The 16,271-nt window shown below is 40.9% G+C and overlaps 1 non-coding gene across 1 annotated transcript; it reads left to right on the forward strand.

Annotated features, from left to right (window-relative positions):
• The first annotated feature begins 10,018 nt into the window (after nucleotides 1-10,018).
• Nucleotides 10,019-10,125, forward strand: LOC127117068 (small nucleolar RNA R71). The gene has a single exon (XR_007801830.1). It is a non-coding gene; the product is annotated as a small nucleolar RNA R71 (small nucleolar RNA).
• Nucleotides 10,126-16,271: the final 6,146 nt, after the last annotated feature.

Consider the following 16,271-nt stretch of genomic DNA (forward strand, 5'->3'; position numbering starts at 1 on the left):
ATATTGAATCGGAAAGCGGTGAAACGTTGGGTTCACATTGAGGTACCGCATGCATAGAGTCACATGTCTTGCATTGAGTCACATTAGAGTTATGTGATAATTGAGTGTATGCATTGTTGTAATTGTGATGTGTGTATGAGATATGGTAATTGAATTTGGTGATGTTTGAGTACATAACTTGGCAAAATATGTGATTATGTGATAATTGTAGTTATGTGTATTTTTGGGAATATAGTATTGGATTTTAATATTGTACTCCTTGGGTTTTGATGGATGTTTGAAACATGTGAAATAAATGTTGATGAATATTATTTACATGGTTATACGAAGTGTGATGAATTCCTTTAATTGTTGATTTAATCATTGTGCCTTATTATACTTCTTCATAATGATTTGAATTCTCACCCTTTCTGTTTGAATGTTACCTTTACATGGGTATCGCGCAGATACTCAGGAGTAATATTGCTGAAGTAAGTGGAAGGTAGCTCATTCGAGATTAGCCGAAGAGTTTCCGTATTTTAGTTTGAAGACTAGGTAATGAGTCAATGCTCTGGTCATGTAACACTGGGTAGATTAGTAGTATGGAACTCATATCTTATTTGGATAAGTATTATGTTATTACTTGTGAACATGTTTGATTGCAATTGTTGTTTGGGATGCCATAGTGCCAAATATTCTGGATATGGTTTTATTTTATCTTGAGGAGATTATTGAGAGATGATCATGGTATGGGACATGGATCATTTTATGAAATACATGAGTATTCGTTATTTTCCGCTGCGAACGCATATTCTTGAATATTCATGATAATTGAAATGTGTTATTTTAAATGACCAGGTGTATTGTGTATTGATGATGAATGATGTTTGGTTTTTGAAAGCTTTTAGTTTTTGAAAACGTCGATGTGACGCCCTTTTGTTCATATGCGTGCTTATTTACTCTGATTATATGTTAAGTATTTTTGGGTAGAAAAAGGGGTGTTACACCAGATACCTCTGAACCAACTAACAGCGGGTGAGTTTTTGTTTTTCTTTTTGTAGCAAATTTTTACAACTCTTTTGGTTTAAATGACTTTGTGAGGGTCACCTATACCATATTTGTCTTTTTACTTTCTTTTATTTATTTCACTGGATCATTCACTTATGTTCATCGGTCCCCTATGTAGAGGATGCGTAGGCCGGAGCTGTCTGCTGGAATAAACTACTAAGGACTTATACTGAAATGATGATTAAGGCCATGGTATATGGGGTTTTGGAAGTGATTCCTATATTTATGAAGTCTATGGTGCTAAAACAATACTGATGTTTCAAAAAGTTCTCCCAAGTCACCGCATCCTTACTCAAACCAGTCTTTAAAACCCAAAAACTTTCAGAATAACACTGTTTTCTTTTGCAAAAAAAATTTGGTAGGGCTAAAGGTATGAGGAGATTAGATTGTACTAAAGATACACTATATTGGTGACTCGTCAGACTCATGCATTATCTAAAACACTAAAAGCAAAATAAGCAACTAAAAAGAAATAAATAAAAATAAACAAACTATCTAAAAACAACAAAGAAAATAAACAAACTAACTGAAAACAGCAAAGAAAAGCGATAAAGAAAAGCGATAAAGTCTCCTCCCACACTTAAATCGAACATTGTCCCCAATGTTTCGAAATAAGATAAGGGGAGAGTCACCTAACATCCTACTGCTGACCACTGGTGCCTTCGCCATCCTGAGGTGGACGACGGGATCGGGTACGACGGCGGTCTCTTTGATCCATCCTGGCCTGTAAGGCATCCTGAGCAGTCCTCACCTCTCTAAGGTTACCCAAAATGGAACCTTGAGTGGCTTCAATGAGTGCAGTATGTTGACGGTGGTATTGCTGCTGACGGGCTTGCGTATTTGTGATCATAAGCAGGGACTGTAAAATAGTGTCATAGGATCTATCTATCCTCTGTTGCGATTCTTGCATGAAGCTCATGTTATCCGCCAGTTGTTGTTGGATGGTAGAGAGTAGGTCATCACGCCTTTGCTCTCTAGCCATGTGGTCATGCCACATCTCCTCTGTAATATAAAAGCCAGGGGCATAACCTGCAAAAGAAGAAGATGGTACGGTGTGTGGTGGTGAAGGATGATGGGGGGACACATGAGGTACGGGAGATCGCTCTCGCTGATCATATTATTCATCAGTGTCGTGTCCCTCCTCATCAGGAACATTAGGAGGAAGTGGACCCAAAACAGGTGGAGCATATAAAATGTAGGTTTAATTCCTTTCATCACGTACATCAGTACGTCTAGTGCATGGTAAGACAACAGATGGGATAGCTACACCATGAACCATAAGCACATAGCCTCCTTCTCTCCTCAATCGACACAATTTCATATCTCTCAGAAATTTTAGGTTGATTGTGCGAGGAGGTAAGGGATCTAGGGTAGCTATCTCATTGTTCAGGTTAAGCGCCCGAGCAATAGACGTAATGAGTCCTCCGAAAACAATCGGTCCCGCTTTGTTAAGAGTTAAAGCCATATGCGCGAGCATAAACGTGACCGAATTAATTTTTCTATTTGTGAGGCTTACTTGCAAAAATAGAAGCTCTCGAGCATTGACCTTGTTTGGATTCTCCCGGCCAAAAATAGTACATGCCAACAGATATCTAAAAACTCTGATGGTAGGGTTATGGATGGTCGAGGCAAGAATTCCTTCAAAAGAATTTATTGAAGTGTTTGACAATCTCTGCCAGAAGGAAAACACCTCGGCCGACCACTCTGAATCCAAAGGGGCCTCACAAATAGCACCGTCCCCATAACGGATTCCTAACAGGCCTGCTAGTGTGTCGGTAATGAATTCATATTCAACAACAAACATTATAAATCGGACAATACCAACAGTGATAGCAGTGCTAGGATTGACAATATAGATTAAAAGAACTTAAAAATTCGATTGTCAATCGCTCAAAGGTAGGTTCTTTGTTTGAAAAAATACTATGCAAACCTAAATTATCTAATAAATAAAAAATGCTATGGTAGATACCCAAATTGTAAAGACAATTTTCATCAAGATACCTTGTCGGGAGGATCTCCCGATTTTGCAACCGTTCGATAATCTTCCTTTGCCTATCTCCCGATTTCCCTTCACGAAGGATGAATCCATTGAACTCCATTATGTAGCTCTTGCAATGTGATGAAGAAGATGAAGATGGGTTGTAAAAAGGTTGGATTTTTATGAAATTCGACGGATGAAAATGAAAATTGGGAAAATGATTTGTATGGTGTGAAGATGAGAAATGTGGGAGCTTTTGTGGGGTTCAAGGACTTTTTCGGAAGGTGAAAAGATGGGTTTTGAAGGTTTTGAAGGTGTGAAAATGGTGAAGAATGGGAGTCTGCCCCGAGCTTATACAGACGCTGTGGCGGGCGCCACAACATCTATGGCAGGCGCCACAAGGAAAAATTCGGCTGGGCCGAATTTTGGTCATTTGGCTTGGGCTTCTCGTTCTCTTTTTGGTTGGGGGTCCGGATAACACTTGCATTGTATTTTCCTAGTAACATAAGGCTTGCATAATTTTATAAAAATAACATTTAAACATTAGACTAAAAAATAAATAAATAATTAATATAATTAAACTATAATAAAAACATAAATATAATAAACAAACATAAAACATATATATAGATAGATAGATGTAGAAATATCAATGTGCTAAACATAGTTAAGAAAAATATCCCAAATGCAATGATATAAAATAAGTTATGTAAATGCAAAAAATATAAGCATAAATGAGACGAAATAAAATAAGATGGTAAGATCATATAGTAGGGGGTTCGTCTTCAGTAGATCCACGGAGCATGGCTATCTCCTGGCGAAGCTCGGCGATCTCCTGGTATAAACAGTCGGCCTCGGTAGCGTGTGTGAGATCAGATACTCCCATCTGTAAGGTGAGGTCAGCCACCTCCTGTCTAAGCCCGACAATCTCTCGACGACACTCTGCGATCTGGGTGCGGATGTCTGGAGTCTGCAATGATAAATTGTTAGAGAATACAGTGATTCTGGGCGAAGGCGGTGTAGGGGTATACTCAGCAATAGGTGGGGATCTCGGCTCCTCGATAGTCTCTCCCTGGCCCTCCAAGGCATAACTCCAGTTAGCTGAATCATGCACACTAGTCATCATAGGATCAGGCAGTGTAAAATAATTAATCGCCTCGCTATCGACCAACAATCTGAATTGACTTTGGTGGAAGGAGGATCTCCTCATCAACCCTCTGGTCAAACAAAAGTCGATATCCATGGTAGTGTAGCCACAGTAGGTCCGAAGATGTAACAACTTGCGAGATAGACATAAAGCGATAGCAATCTGTGTGATGATCTCTCCTACATGAATGACTCCTTCGGTCGATCCTGAAACACCGCTGAGACCACACAACAGAAAGTTCCCACATCCTATTGGGAGAGACTGGGATGCACAAAATAGTAGGAAGATATCCTCCTCACTCAGTAATGTCTCAGCATCCGGTCTTCCTAGGAAGGAATGTGCCAGTATCATCTGGAAGTATCTAAAAGCAGGGTTATGTATAGCCTAGGACAACTGCGTTGAAGGATCCTGACTCCCTCCACCTGATATATCACTCCAGAACTTTTCCACCTCCTTACCCAGAAAGTATCCCATAGGTGTCTCAGGGATAGCATTAGGGGTGGTCTGGAAACCCAATATGTTACTAAACTCTTTCTGGATGAAAGAGTACTCAACTCCAAAGAGCCTGAAAGCAGCATACCCATCTGGTCTAGAATAAGGGTCATAATCAAATGAACTGAGGAACTCCAATGTCAAGTTTCTGTAGGTGTTTCTCAGGTCGTCAGCGAACTCGTCCCAATGGAGCTGGTGGCTCAAAAATCGGATACTCGGCTCGATACCTAGGGCTTTCATGCAGTGCTGATCTGGATAGCGTGTGGGCGCCATAGGGCGCTGGTAAAGAGCTATGTAGCGCTCTCTCTGAGCATCATCTCTATAGGCTACGTGCACATCGTCGAAGTCCTGCATCCTGTAAAAGTTAGGAAAAGGGATCCTGAAAATACAAACCATTCAAATATTTAGTCCTTGTGAAAACATGATAAAAATAAAAATTAAAAATAAAATAAAATAAAGTAAATGCAAAAAAAGCAAAATAAAATAAAAAAACCATGGGTTGCCTCCCAAGCAGCGCTTGTTTAACGTCATTAGCTTGACGATCAGAATTTATACACCTGTAGTAGTAGGAATCGGTGGATCAATCAGAGTGTGGCTTGAGTAGTCTGTTGGAATGTCTCCTCCTTCGTAGAGCTTCAATCTTTGTCCATTTATAATGAATGGACTACAGGTTCCGTTCTTGATTTCTACGGCTCCGGATCTTAGAATCTTGGATACTTCGAAAGGGCCAGTCCATCTTGAGCGCAGCTTCCCTGGGAAGAGTCGTAACCTAGAGTTGAAGAGGAGAACAAGGTCGCCTATATTGAAGTCTTTCTTTACTATTCTTTTGTCGTGCCAGGCTTTTGTTCTCTCTTTGTAAATTTTGGCATTCTCGTAGGCGGATTGCCTAAGTTCTTCTAGTTGGTGAATGTCCAGGATACGCTTTTCACCAGCGGTCAGGTAGTCTAAATTCAAAGTTTTAATGGCCCAATAGGCCTTATGCTCTAATTCAAAAGGTAAGTGACAAGATTTTCCATAGACTAGTTGGTAGGGAGTTGTTCCTATAGGGGTTTTGAAAGCGGTTCGGTAGGCCCATAATGCTTCTTGAAGCTTCTAAGACCAGTCTCTCCTAGAGATAGAAACGGTTTTTTCTAGGATTTGTTTTATCTCCCTATTGGATACTTCTACTTGGCCACTAGTCTGTGGGTGGTATGGTGTTGCTACTCTATGCCTAACTCCATATTTTCTTAAAAGTTTATCAAATATCATCGATATGAAGTGTGATCCTCCATCGCTTATGACTAAACGTGGTGTTCCAAATCTAGGGAAAATATAGTTTTTAAATAGCTTGATCACTACCCTAGTGTCGTTTGTGGGTGCGGCTATAGCTTCAATCCACTTAGACACGTAGTCTATAGCTACTAAGATATACTTGTTTCCTAAGAATTGTGGGAAAGGTCCCATGAAATCTATACCCCATACGTCGAAGAGTTCTACTTCCTGAATGTTTCTTAGAGGCATTTCGTCACGCCTTGAAATGTTTCCAGTGCGTTGGCATCTATCACATTTGACAATGCAAGCATGGACATCGCCACATGGTAGGCCAGAACAGGCCAGCTTGAAGAATCTTGGCGTATGTCTTAGAGGTGCTCGCGTGTCCACCATAGGGTGCAGAGTGACAATGCTCTATTATACTATTTACCTTCTCTTTTGTAACGCAACGGCGAAAAATGCCATCTTTACCCCTTTTGAAAAGGAGCGGTTCGTCCCAATAAAAGTTTCTCACATCGTTGAAGAACTTCTTCTTGCGGTGGTAGTCAAGATCAGGGGGTACGATATCAGTAGCTAGGTAATTAACAAAGTCTGCATACCATGGTACGTTACTTACTGCTAAGGAATTTTGGAAGTGCTCATGAGGGCCTAGGCTATCGTCTTCAATGGTTTCTAGTCTAGCTATTAGTCTATCGTAGGCGAAATCATCATTTATGGGTACTAATCTGGTTTTAGATGTTCTAGCCTAGAAAGGTGATCGGCTACTACATTTTCAGTGCCTTTTTTATCTCTTATGTCTAAATCAAACTCTTGTAGTAATAGAATCCATCGGAGTAACCTGGGCTTGGCATCTTTTTTACTTAATAGGTAACGAATGGCAGCATGATCGGTGTAAACTAAAATTTTGGCTCCTACTAGATAAGATCTAAATTTGTCTATAGCCAAAACTACAGCGAGTAATTCCTTTTCAGTTGTTGCGTCGTTAAGTTGGGCAGCGTCTAGGGTTCTACTGGCATAATAAATTGCATGTAATTTTTTATCTTTCCTTTGTCCTAGAACGGCCCCAACCGCATAATCACTAGCATCGCACATTATCTCAAAAGGTTCTGACCAATCAGGGGGTTTCATAATAGGTGCTGATACTAATGCTTGCTTTAAAAGATTAAATGCGTCATTACATTTTTCATTGAAAATGAATTCAGCATCTTTCATTAAAAGGCCAGTTAAGGGCTTAGTTATTTTGGAGAAGTCCTTGATAAAACTCCGGTAGAATCCAGCGTGTCCAAGAAAACTTCGGACTTCTCTAATAGTTTTGGGTGGTTTTAGGTTTTCTATAACTTCTATCTTAGCTCTATCTACCTCTATACCTTTTTCGGAAACTATATGTCCTAAAACAATTCCTTCGGTCACCATGAAATGACACTTTTCCCAGTTTAGCACGAGGTTCACCTCCACGCATCTCTCCAGGATTTTCTCAAGGTTAGCAAGATAATTGTGGAAATCAAATCCGCAAATCGAGAAATCATCCATAAACACTTCCATGATACCATCTAGGTAATCTGCAAAGATTAACATCATGCAGCGTTGGAAAGTAGCTGGGGCATTACAGAGGCCGAATGGCATTCGTCTGTAGGCAAAAGTTCCATAAGGGCATGTAAAGGTAGTTTTTTCTTGATCTTCGGGGTGGATAGGTATTTGGAAGAATCCAGAGTGTCCATCCAGATAGCAGAAGTAAGAGTGTCTGGCTAGACGCTGCAACATCTGGTCTATAAATGGTAAAGGAAAATGATCCTTCCTGGTTGCTTTATTTAATTTTCTATAATCTATACACATCCGCCATCCTCCTTCTAACCGTTTTGCTACATGTTCGCCTTTATCGTTTTGCACGACTGTGATGTCTCCCTTTTGAGGTACTACATGCACAAGGCTCACCCACTTACTATCTGAGATCTGATAGATTACACCTGCCTCAAGTAACTTAAGAACTTCCTTTTTAACAACATCACTCATTATAGGGTTTATTCTTCTCTGATGTTCTCTGGAGGGTTTTGAATCTTCTTCTAGCGAAATCTGACGCATGCATACGGATGGGCTTATACCTTTCAGGTCAGAGATATTATATCCTAAGGCTGAGGGATATATTCGTAAAACGTCTAAAAGTTGGTTTATTTCCTCTTGGCTCAAGGTAGCACTGACTATAACTGGACGGTTCATCTCTTCATCGAGGAACTCATATCTCAGGTTCTTAGGCAGTTCCTTAAGTTCTAAGGTTGGTTTCTTAGGGCATGACATAGGATTTGGGGTAAGGGATAAACATTCGTAAAGGTTATCATCGATGTAGGGTTTTCTAAAGTCATCATCTTCCATTATGGGGGTTGATGGTAACTTAATTGTTTTTATGATTTCTTCTTGTTCTAATTCCCTAACGCATTCATCAATGATATCTAAGGCATAACATGCGTCTCCCATCACAGGTGCCATAAGAAATTTTGAAAGTATAAATTCTATTTTCTCGTCACCTACCTCAAAGGTCAACTTTCCTCTCTTGACATCTATTATGGCTCCTGCAGTTGATAAGAATGGTCTACCTAGAAGGATTGGTATATCACTCCTCTTTGATGTCCATGACAACAAAATCAGTAGGGATAAATAACTGACCTATCCTAACAGGGACATCTTCTAAAATGCCTATCGGATACTTACCAGATCTATCGGCTAACTGAAGTGACATCTTAGTAGGTTGTAATTCTCCTAAGTTTAACCTCTCACAAACCGCTAAAGGCATTAAGCTCACACTAGCTCCTAAGTCTAGAAAAGCTTTTTCGATGACATGACTTCCCAAAAGACAAGGAATGGACAAATTTCCAGGATCTTTTATCTTTTTTGGCTAATTTATTCTCGGAAATGGAATTACATTCCAAGGGTTTCGGATCGTCAAGTCTACGTTTGTTGGTAAGGATGTCTTTGAGAAACTTTGCATAAGAAGGTATTTGGGTGATGGCTTGTGTGAAAGGGATTTCTACATGAAGTTTTTCTATAACTTTAATAAATTTTTGATATTGGTTATTGATCTAGGTTTGTTTGAGTCTTTGCGGATATGGTATAGGTGGTTTATATGGCGGGGGTGGTAAAAAGTTGTATCTTTAGGTATTTCTCCTCTTTTTTTACCTTTCTGTTTTATAGATTCCTCTGGTTCCTTTACTTCGTCCGTGGGTTCGGTATATTCCTTAGAAGTTTTGGGTTCACTCAATCTTGGGTTTGGTAGCTCATCATAAGCGTTCCCACTTTGTAGGGTAATGGCATTGGCTTGTCCTCTCGGATTCTGTTGAGGTTGTCCAGGGAACTGTCCTCCAGGTGTAGTCTGAGGGGCTTGGTTTACAGCTACCTGAGAGATCTGGGTTTCAAGCATCTTGGTGTGAGTAACTATTTGGTCAACCTTGGTTCCTAAATGATTAATCAGTTCGTTAACATGAATGTTTTGGTTCATGAACTCTTTGTTTTGTTGGGTTTGAGCGGTGATAAAATTTTCCATAATTTTCTCAAGGCTCGGCTTTGGTGGTACAGGTTGCATAGGTTGATTTGGTCTTGGGGCTTGATAACCAGGTTGTCTCGGAGGTGCATTATTTTGGATAGGGTTATTGTTCTTATAAGAGAAGTTCGTGTGATTCCTCCATCCAGGATTATAAGTATTCGAATATGGGTTCCCTTGGGTGTAGTTCACTCGCTCAGAGTGGGTTTCGTTTAATAGACTGCATTCTGTAGATTGGTGTCCTTTGGTTCCACATATCTCACAATCTGACGAAACTGCGGCTGTAGTGTTCGGGTTTATGCACATATGCTTGACCTTGAGGACTAATGCGTCCATTTTAGCTTGCATCATGTCTATAGAGCTTAGTTCATGCACTCCTCCTTGGGCTTCCTTCTTCTCAACTGTCGCTCGTTCGACTCCCCATGATTGATGGTTTTGAGCCATATCTTCGATGAGGGCACTAACTTCAGGATAAGGTTTGTTCATCAGCGCACCGCCTGCGGCAGTGTCGATGGTCATCTTAGTGTTATAGGGAATTCCATTATAGAAGGTTTGAATGATTAACCAATTTTCTAAACCATGATGTGGGCATGCTCTTAACAGCTCTTTATATCTCTCCCAAGCTTCAAACAGCGATTCTCCTTGGTTCTGGGTAAATCTAGTTATATGGTTTCGAAGAACGACGGTCTTACTTGGGGGAAAGTATCTAGCAAGGAATACTCTTCTAAGGTTATCCCAAGTCGTAATGAAATTGGGTGGAAGGGAATCTAACCATGATAGGGCTTTATCTCTGAGGGAAAAAGGGAATAATCTTAAACGTATTGCCTCAGGAGAAGCTCCATTGGTTTTAAAAGTGTCTGTTAATTGGAGAAAGATTTTTAAATGTTGGTTTGGATTCTCATTAGCGAGACCTGCGAATTGTCTCTGTTGTACTAGTTGCAATAGGGAAGGTTTAAGTTAGAAATTATTAGCTGGGATGGTAGGGTTTACTATACTAGAACTAATTTCTTCGTTGGATGGTTGGGCGAAGTCCTTAAGAGGTCTTTGGTTTTGATCTTCGGCCATAACTCTCCTAATTCTATAAAAGAATAAACATGCGCGAGCGTAACGTTCAGGTTCCGCTAGAGGGTATACTAAACTTCCGGTGCTACGAGTTCTTCGCATTGACCGGCGGGTAATAGCCTAAGTCTAAATGATATAACAACAGGGTATGAAATTTGACGAAATTGTTCCTCGGCAACGGCACCAAAATCTTGATGCGTGCTTTTGGCAAGTATACGAACGCGCCAGAGTAATATAAAAGATTGTCGAATCCACAGAGACCAAGTGTCAATCTATCGTTATCTATTGTTATGGTGTTTATCAAAGGTAATCAAAATATGGGTTTTTAGAGTGTGCAATGAAAAGTAAAGTGTTGAATAAAGTTCAATTAATAAAGACAAGCTCGAATGTAATTCACATAATCAATTAATAATCCAAGTACTTGCTAATAAACTACTTATGGGCAGTGTTTCCTACTTTGAAAAGAATCAATTTAACAGGAACTGTCGCTTTCGCGTATTCAGAACCGAGTTTTACTCCCTAATCAAACCCTCTTATTGTCACTTATAAAAAGGCACAAATTGCGTTAGAGTAGTAAACCTATTTTTAAGAAATATAGTATCTTGACTAAGTTGAAAAGTATTTTAACCTGGATTTCTTAACCAAAAGAGGTTCTCACGAACCAGAATCTAAACTTATAAACGCGTCCGAAAATAGTTTTAAAATCTCTTTTCTTCCTAAGTTAAAAACTCCTAATGAACTAAACAAAGCGCTTTCGTTGTATTTGAAATAGTTAAAAACAATTAAGTTTAAATAGACGTTGGACGGCTTTCGATCTTACCCAACAGAAATTAAGTGCGGGAAAACTTGAGTTGAAAGTCAAAATAGCCCTTAAGTGTTTCTACGAAAAATTATACGGATTATCGGTTCAATTACGATCCTTACATTCTAACCTTATAGGTTTAGTTAGACATGGTAAAGTAAAGGTGCATTTAATTTAAATAAAAGTAGTGCGAGTGCGGAAAGTAAATAAAAGTAGTGCGGGTGCGGAAAGTAAATAAAAGTAGTGTGAGTGCGGAAAATAAATGAAAGTAGTGCGAGTGCGGAAAATAAATAAAGTAAAGCGAGTGCGAGAAATAAATAAAGTAAAGCGAGTGCGGGAAATAAATAAAGTAAAGCGAGTGCGAGAAATAAATAATGTAAAGCGAGTGCGAGAAATAAATAAAGTAAAGCGAGTGCGAGAAATAAATAAAGTAAAGCGAGTGCGAGAAATAAATAAGATAGAGACAATGCAGGAAAGTAAAGTAGATAAAGGTAAAGCAATAAAAACCTGCTCCAATCGGAGGGTTGAATAAAATGCGAAGCGGAAATGAAAATGGCGGCAGAATTAACTTCCTTCCAAAGTGCTCCAAACTCGATCACAGACTTGATTACACAATTGTGGTAACACCCCAATGCGAAGTGATTACCACTTTAAAATACTAAATATATGCCTAACTGAAACTAAGTTTTCTCTAAGTTTGCATATGCTATAAGTTTGGATGATTAAACAAATGAAAACGAGTTTGTATTTATAGGCAAGTAAAATAATGGAAATGACAAGGATGCCCTTCAGTTTTAAATTGGGAGGGAAAACTTTTCCTCTTGTGGCGCCCGCCACAAGTCCATGGCGCCCGCATAAGGCCAAATTATGGCGCCTTAGTGGAAGTAGTGGGGAACGTGGCAGTTGAGGGAAGTTGAGCTGTGACACGTCATGGCTGGTCCTATGGCGCCAGCCACAGTGGGAGCCACTAGTGCAAAATGCTGAATTTTAGTCTTTTTAGCTCATTTTCACTCCTTTTCTCGATCGGGGCTCCGATTAAAGTAAAAACCTGAAAACAAAGAGAAACATAGTAATAACACAACAAAATAACAATAAAACCACTAAAATGCATGGGAAATCGGAGTCGAAAATACAGTGAATTTCAGTGTCATCAATAAATTTCAGCAATGCCTTGCGATGAGCCTCAGAACTCAATAGCAAGGACAAAATTGATATTTTGGAGGGAGTCTGATTCACTTGGTTAACGATTTTGAAATCACTTTTCTTGATCAATTTGAGGAATTCTTGGCTTTCCTCAAAAGTGATACTCTTCTTCTGATCTTCAACTTGTTCTTTCTCAACCATCGGCCCTTTACCCTTAGACGTTTCAGATTCTGCAGTTTTATTGTCAACAACCTTCGTCAGCATCGGGGCAGTCGTCACGCTCGGAGTGGCAGGTATAGTTGCCCCTGCTTGCGTAGTCGGCGTAGGAATGTCTTTCTCCTTAGGCGAGATAACTGTGGGTGCTATAGACACCCTAAGAGTGTATTTTGGAGCGAATACACGGCCACTCCGTGTCATGCCTCCCGTTCCAGCAATGTTGATGATTTCTGTGTCAGGAATGCATATTTCTTTTCCTCCTAAATACGATGTAGTCTCATAATTTCAAGGCACTACCTTGGTATTCTGATACAGGAACAGAGTGGGAACACAGAAATGAATCGGCTGGATCCTCTTGGGAGGAGCTTCAATATTCTTCTTTTTGTACACAATTGTTATTGGTTCAAATACTGCCACCTCTTCTGCTGCTTTAGACTTGGAGAACTATATTAAGCCTTGATCCATCAGTTCTTGCATACAACCCCTCAGCTTGTCGCAATTGTCCGGATCAAACTCACATACTACGCAATCATCATGTACACCTTCTAGAAACCCAAATTGTTCAAGCCTTTGTAACACAACTGACATCGGAGTCTTCACCTCTTCGGCCCTTAGTATAGATTCGGCATTTCCTTCTTCGATCACAACATTGACTATTGCGCCACCGTGGTTTGGCAAGGGATTAGTATTCACATTGGGCTTTTCCTCGGAGAAAGACAGAATCTCTTGATCAATTAATTCTTGGATCCCCTCTTTGATAGCCCAAAAGTCCTCGGTAGAGTGTCCTATGTACCCTGCGTGGAAAGCACATATGGCATTAGGATTGTGACTGCGATTAAAGGGAGGAAAGGCTGCTGGGAGTTCTCTTGGTACGATAGCCCCTACGTGGATCAAATATAGCACCAACTCTGCATACGGTACCAAGATCTTATCAAATTGGGGACGATTACCAAAATTTCTCCTATTGTTCTGACCTCGACTTTGTCCTTTGTTGTCACGATTATATTGCTGGTTCGGATTTCTCTGAGCAGGTGTTGATTGTTGATTACCTTTTTGTGGTTGGTACTGGAACGGCGGTTGCTGATATTGAGCTGCGGCGACGTATGGATACGGGTAATATCGCATGGGGGCCATCGAAAATTGATATTGGGGGCGAGCACTCGTCGTCACAGTGTTTTCTTCCCCCTCCTTCTTCTTTGCGAAGCCCCCATACGACCTCTTGTTCGTTGTCTATGGAGCGGTCATGTCTTTGATCTTCCCCAATTTCAGCCCATTCTCTACACGCTCCCCAATAGTTACCATATCAATAAATTTTTTTGATGAACTACCGATCATCTTCTCATAATACAACCCTTGCAGTGTACCCATGAAGATATCTACCAATTCGTTGTCAGATAATGTTGGTCGGACCCTAGATGCCATTTCGCGCCAATGTTGAGCATACTCTTTGAAGGTTTCATTAGATCTCTATGACTGATTATGTAATTGAAGCCTTGTCGGAGCCATGTCAAGGTTGTACTTGTACTGTTTCAAGAGTGCCTCGGGTAGATCCCTCCATGACCGGATCTTTGTGCGTTCCAAACCCATGTACCAATCCAGGGAATCCCCAGACAGGCTATCTTGGAAGCAATGGATCAGGAGGTTGTCATAATCGATGTATCAGGCCATTTTCCGACAGTACATGGTGATGTGGTTGCGAGGACAACTGAGACCTTTGTATTTTGGAAGGTTAGGCACCTTGAATTTCTACAGGAGTACCACATTCGGGACCAAGCAAAGGTCTCGAGCGTCTATGCAGAAGGCGGAGAAACCCTTGATGGCCCTTATTCTGTCGTCCAAGAGATGATAATCTGCAGGTCTGGCCGGATCAGCAGCGGGAGAAGCAACCTGACTGGTTGGTCGAGAGGTTTCTAGAGCGATTTGTGTGGGCATGTTTGGAGTAAACCATATTTGAGACGGGTAGGAGAAACCCGGAGGCACGATTTGGGCAATGTGAACCATCTGAGGATATTGTCCTCCAGCCTGAGCATTGGGGGCCTGAGGTGCCCCTGTCTGCACATGCTAGAGTGCAGGATTGGCAGGTGCGTAAGTCAGCATGGGCGTGGAGGTTACCGCAGGATAGCCAAATGGAACGACCGGGAACTAACTTGTGCTCGCAGGTTGAGCAGTCTGAACGGGGATCTGAAAGTGGAGGCGCAGGCCTCGATTGTCATCCTCATTATCAAGGGTGTCGTCAAGGACCTAGAATTGGTTAGTCTCCAGATTGGCGGCATCGATCAGAGGAGTTTGAACAATGGGGTCACCCCACAGGAAACCAGTATTTCCAATAGCAGCAGAAGCAAAGAGAACCGGGTGAGGGAAGAAAGCCCCCCATTGGCGAGATGAGCAGCAAAGTATGAGGGCATTCCCCAAGGGTAGGGAGCAGTAGGCCTAGTTGAGTCAGCAGGGACCAATTGACGGTTCCTAGTGGTCGGCACCACAGTCTCCACCGGAGTTTTGACGGTAGTGCCAACAGAAGTAGTAGGATTGGTCACCCGAGCAACATGGGTGACATTGGCAGCAGTAGAGGTAGGCCCCCTCTGAGTTTGAGGAATTTCCAGGATGGTCTCCATGTTGCCCCTAAAGAGGTTCATCTCGCCTTGAACTTGGGCGAGGGATTCGCAGACAATAGCATTGTCAGCTTCGTAATCAACCATTATCCTTGACTTGTTAGAGCGTGTGAAGTATTGATGATGAGTCGTCATTGTTGTTGTGGAAAAACAACGAGAGTAAGCATTTTATTTTCTGGTGGCTTATGACAAATAAATGCATGAATGCATGTATGTATGCGAAAAGATTGATGTGTACATATTATTTTTACGTCATGTTCATTTTTTTGTAAAGGAAAATAATTCCAAGGAATCCATGAGTTTGTTTATCTAACATAAGCAAATACAAAGCATAAAGAGAGACAGTTTATGAAGCCAATAGCCGAGAAATTCTTTTATTCAATATCGAGAAGAGGGAATACATGTACATATCAAGGAACTGCCCGTTGGGCTACAAGAGTATCAACATTGACCCTATCAGACATCAACCTAGTGGACAAGAGTGAATTAAAAATCAAACTTAAAGAGTAGTAATTAGAAACATCTTGACAACAGCTCTTCGTAATAAGTCTGAGACTTCAGGGACAGGCGCGAGCCCCATTTTCCTAATATTGCACTCCCTTCAGGTGGTAAGTCATGATCAAGCTCGCTTGGAACACTGCTCATAACTATTTTCTCTCGGTTGGGGAGATCTTCAGGATGCTTATTCACTTGTGGGAGTAGGTTGGTATCTTCCAGGTTCTTATGTGATTGCTCCTTTAGTTCGCGAATCTCCTCTAGTCTATGGTTTAGCTCGTACTGATTCTGGAGAAGAGTGACCCTTAGCTGCTTGGTGCGACTTTGCTCATCCTTCAGCTCTTTCTTGCAAGCTTCTAGCAGACTTCTGAGTTTCTTTGTTTGTTCCATGTGATTGAGATCTGCTTTGCTAGCCCGGTATTGAGTTTCTCTAATTGCTTCTTCTTGGCTGTCAAACTGGCATAAGTCCATTTGAGTGTGTCACCCACTTTGATTCTTTT

This window comes from Lathyrus oleraceus, chromosome 1 (assembly GCF_024323335.1).
Source record: "Lathyrus oleraceus cultivar Zhongwan6 chromosome 1, CAAS_Psat_ZW6_1.0, whole genome shotgun sequence".
NCBI lineage: Eukaryota > Viridiplantae > Streptophyta > Magnoliopsida > Fabales > Fabaceae > Lathyrus > Lathyrus oleraceus.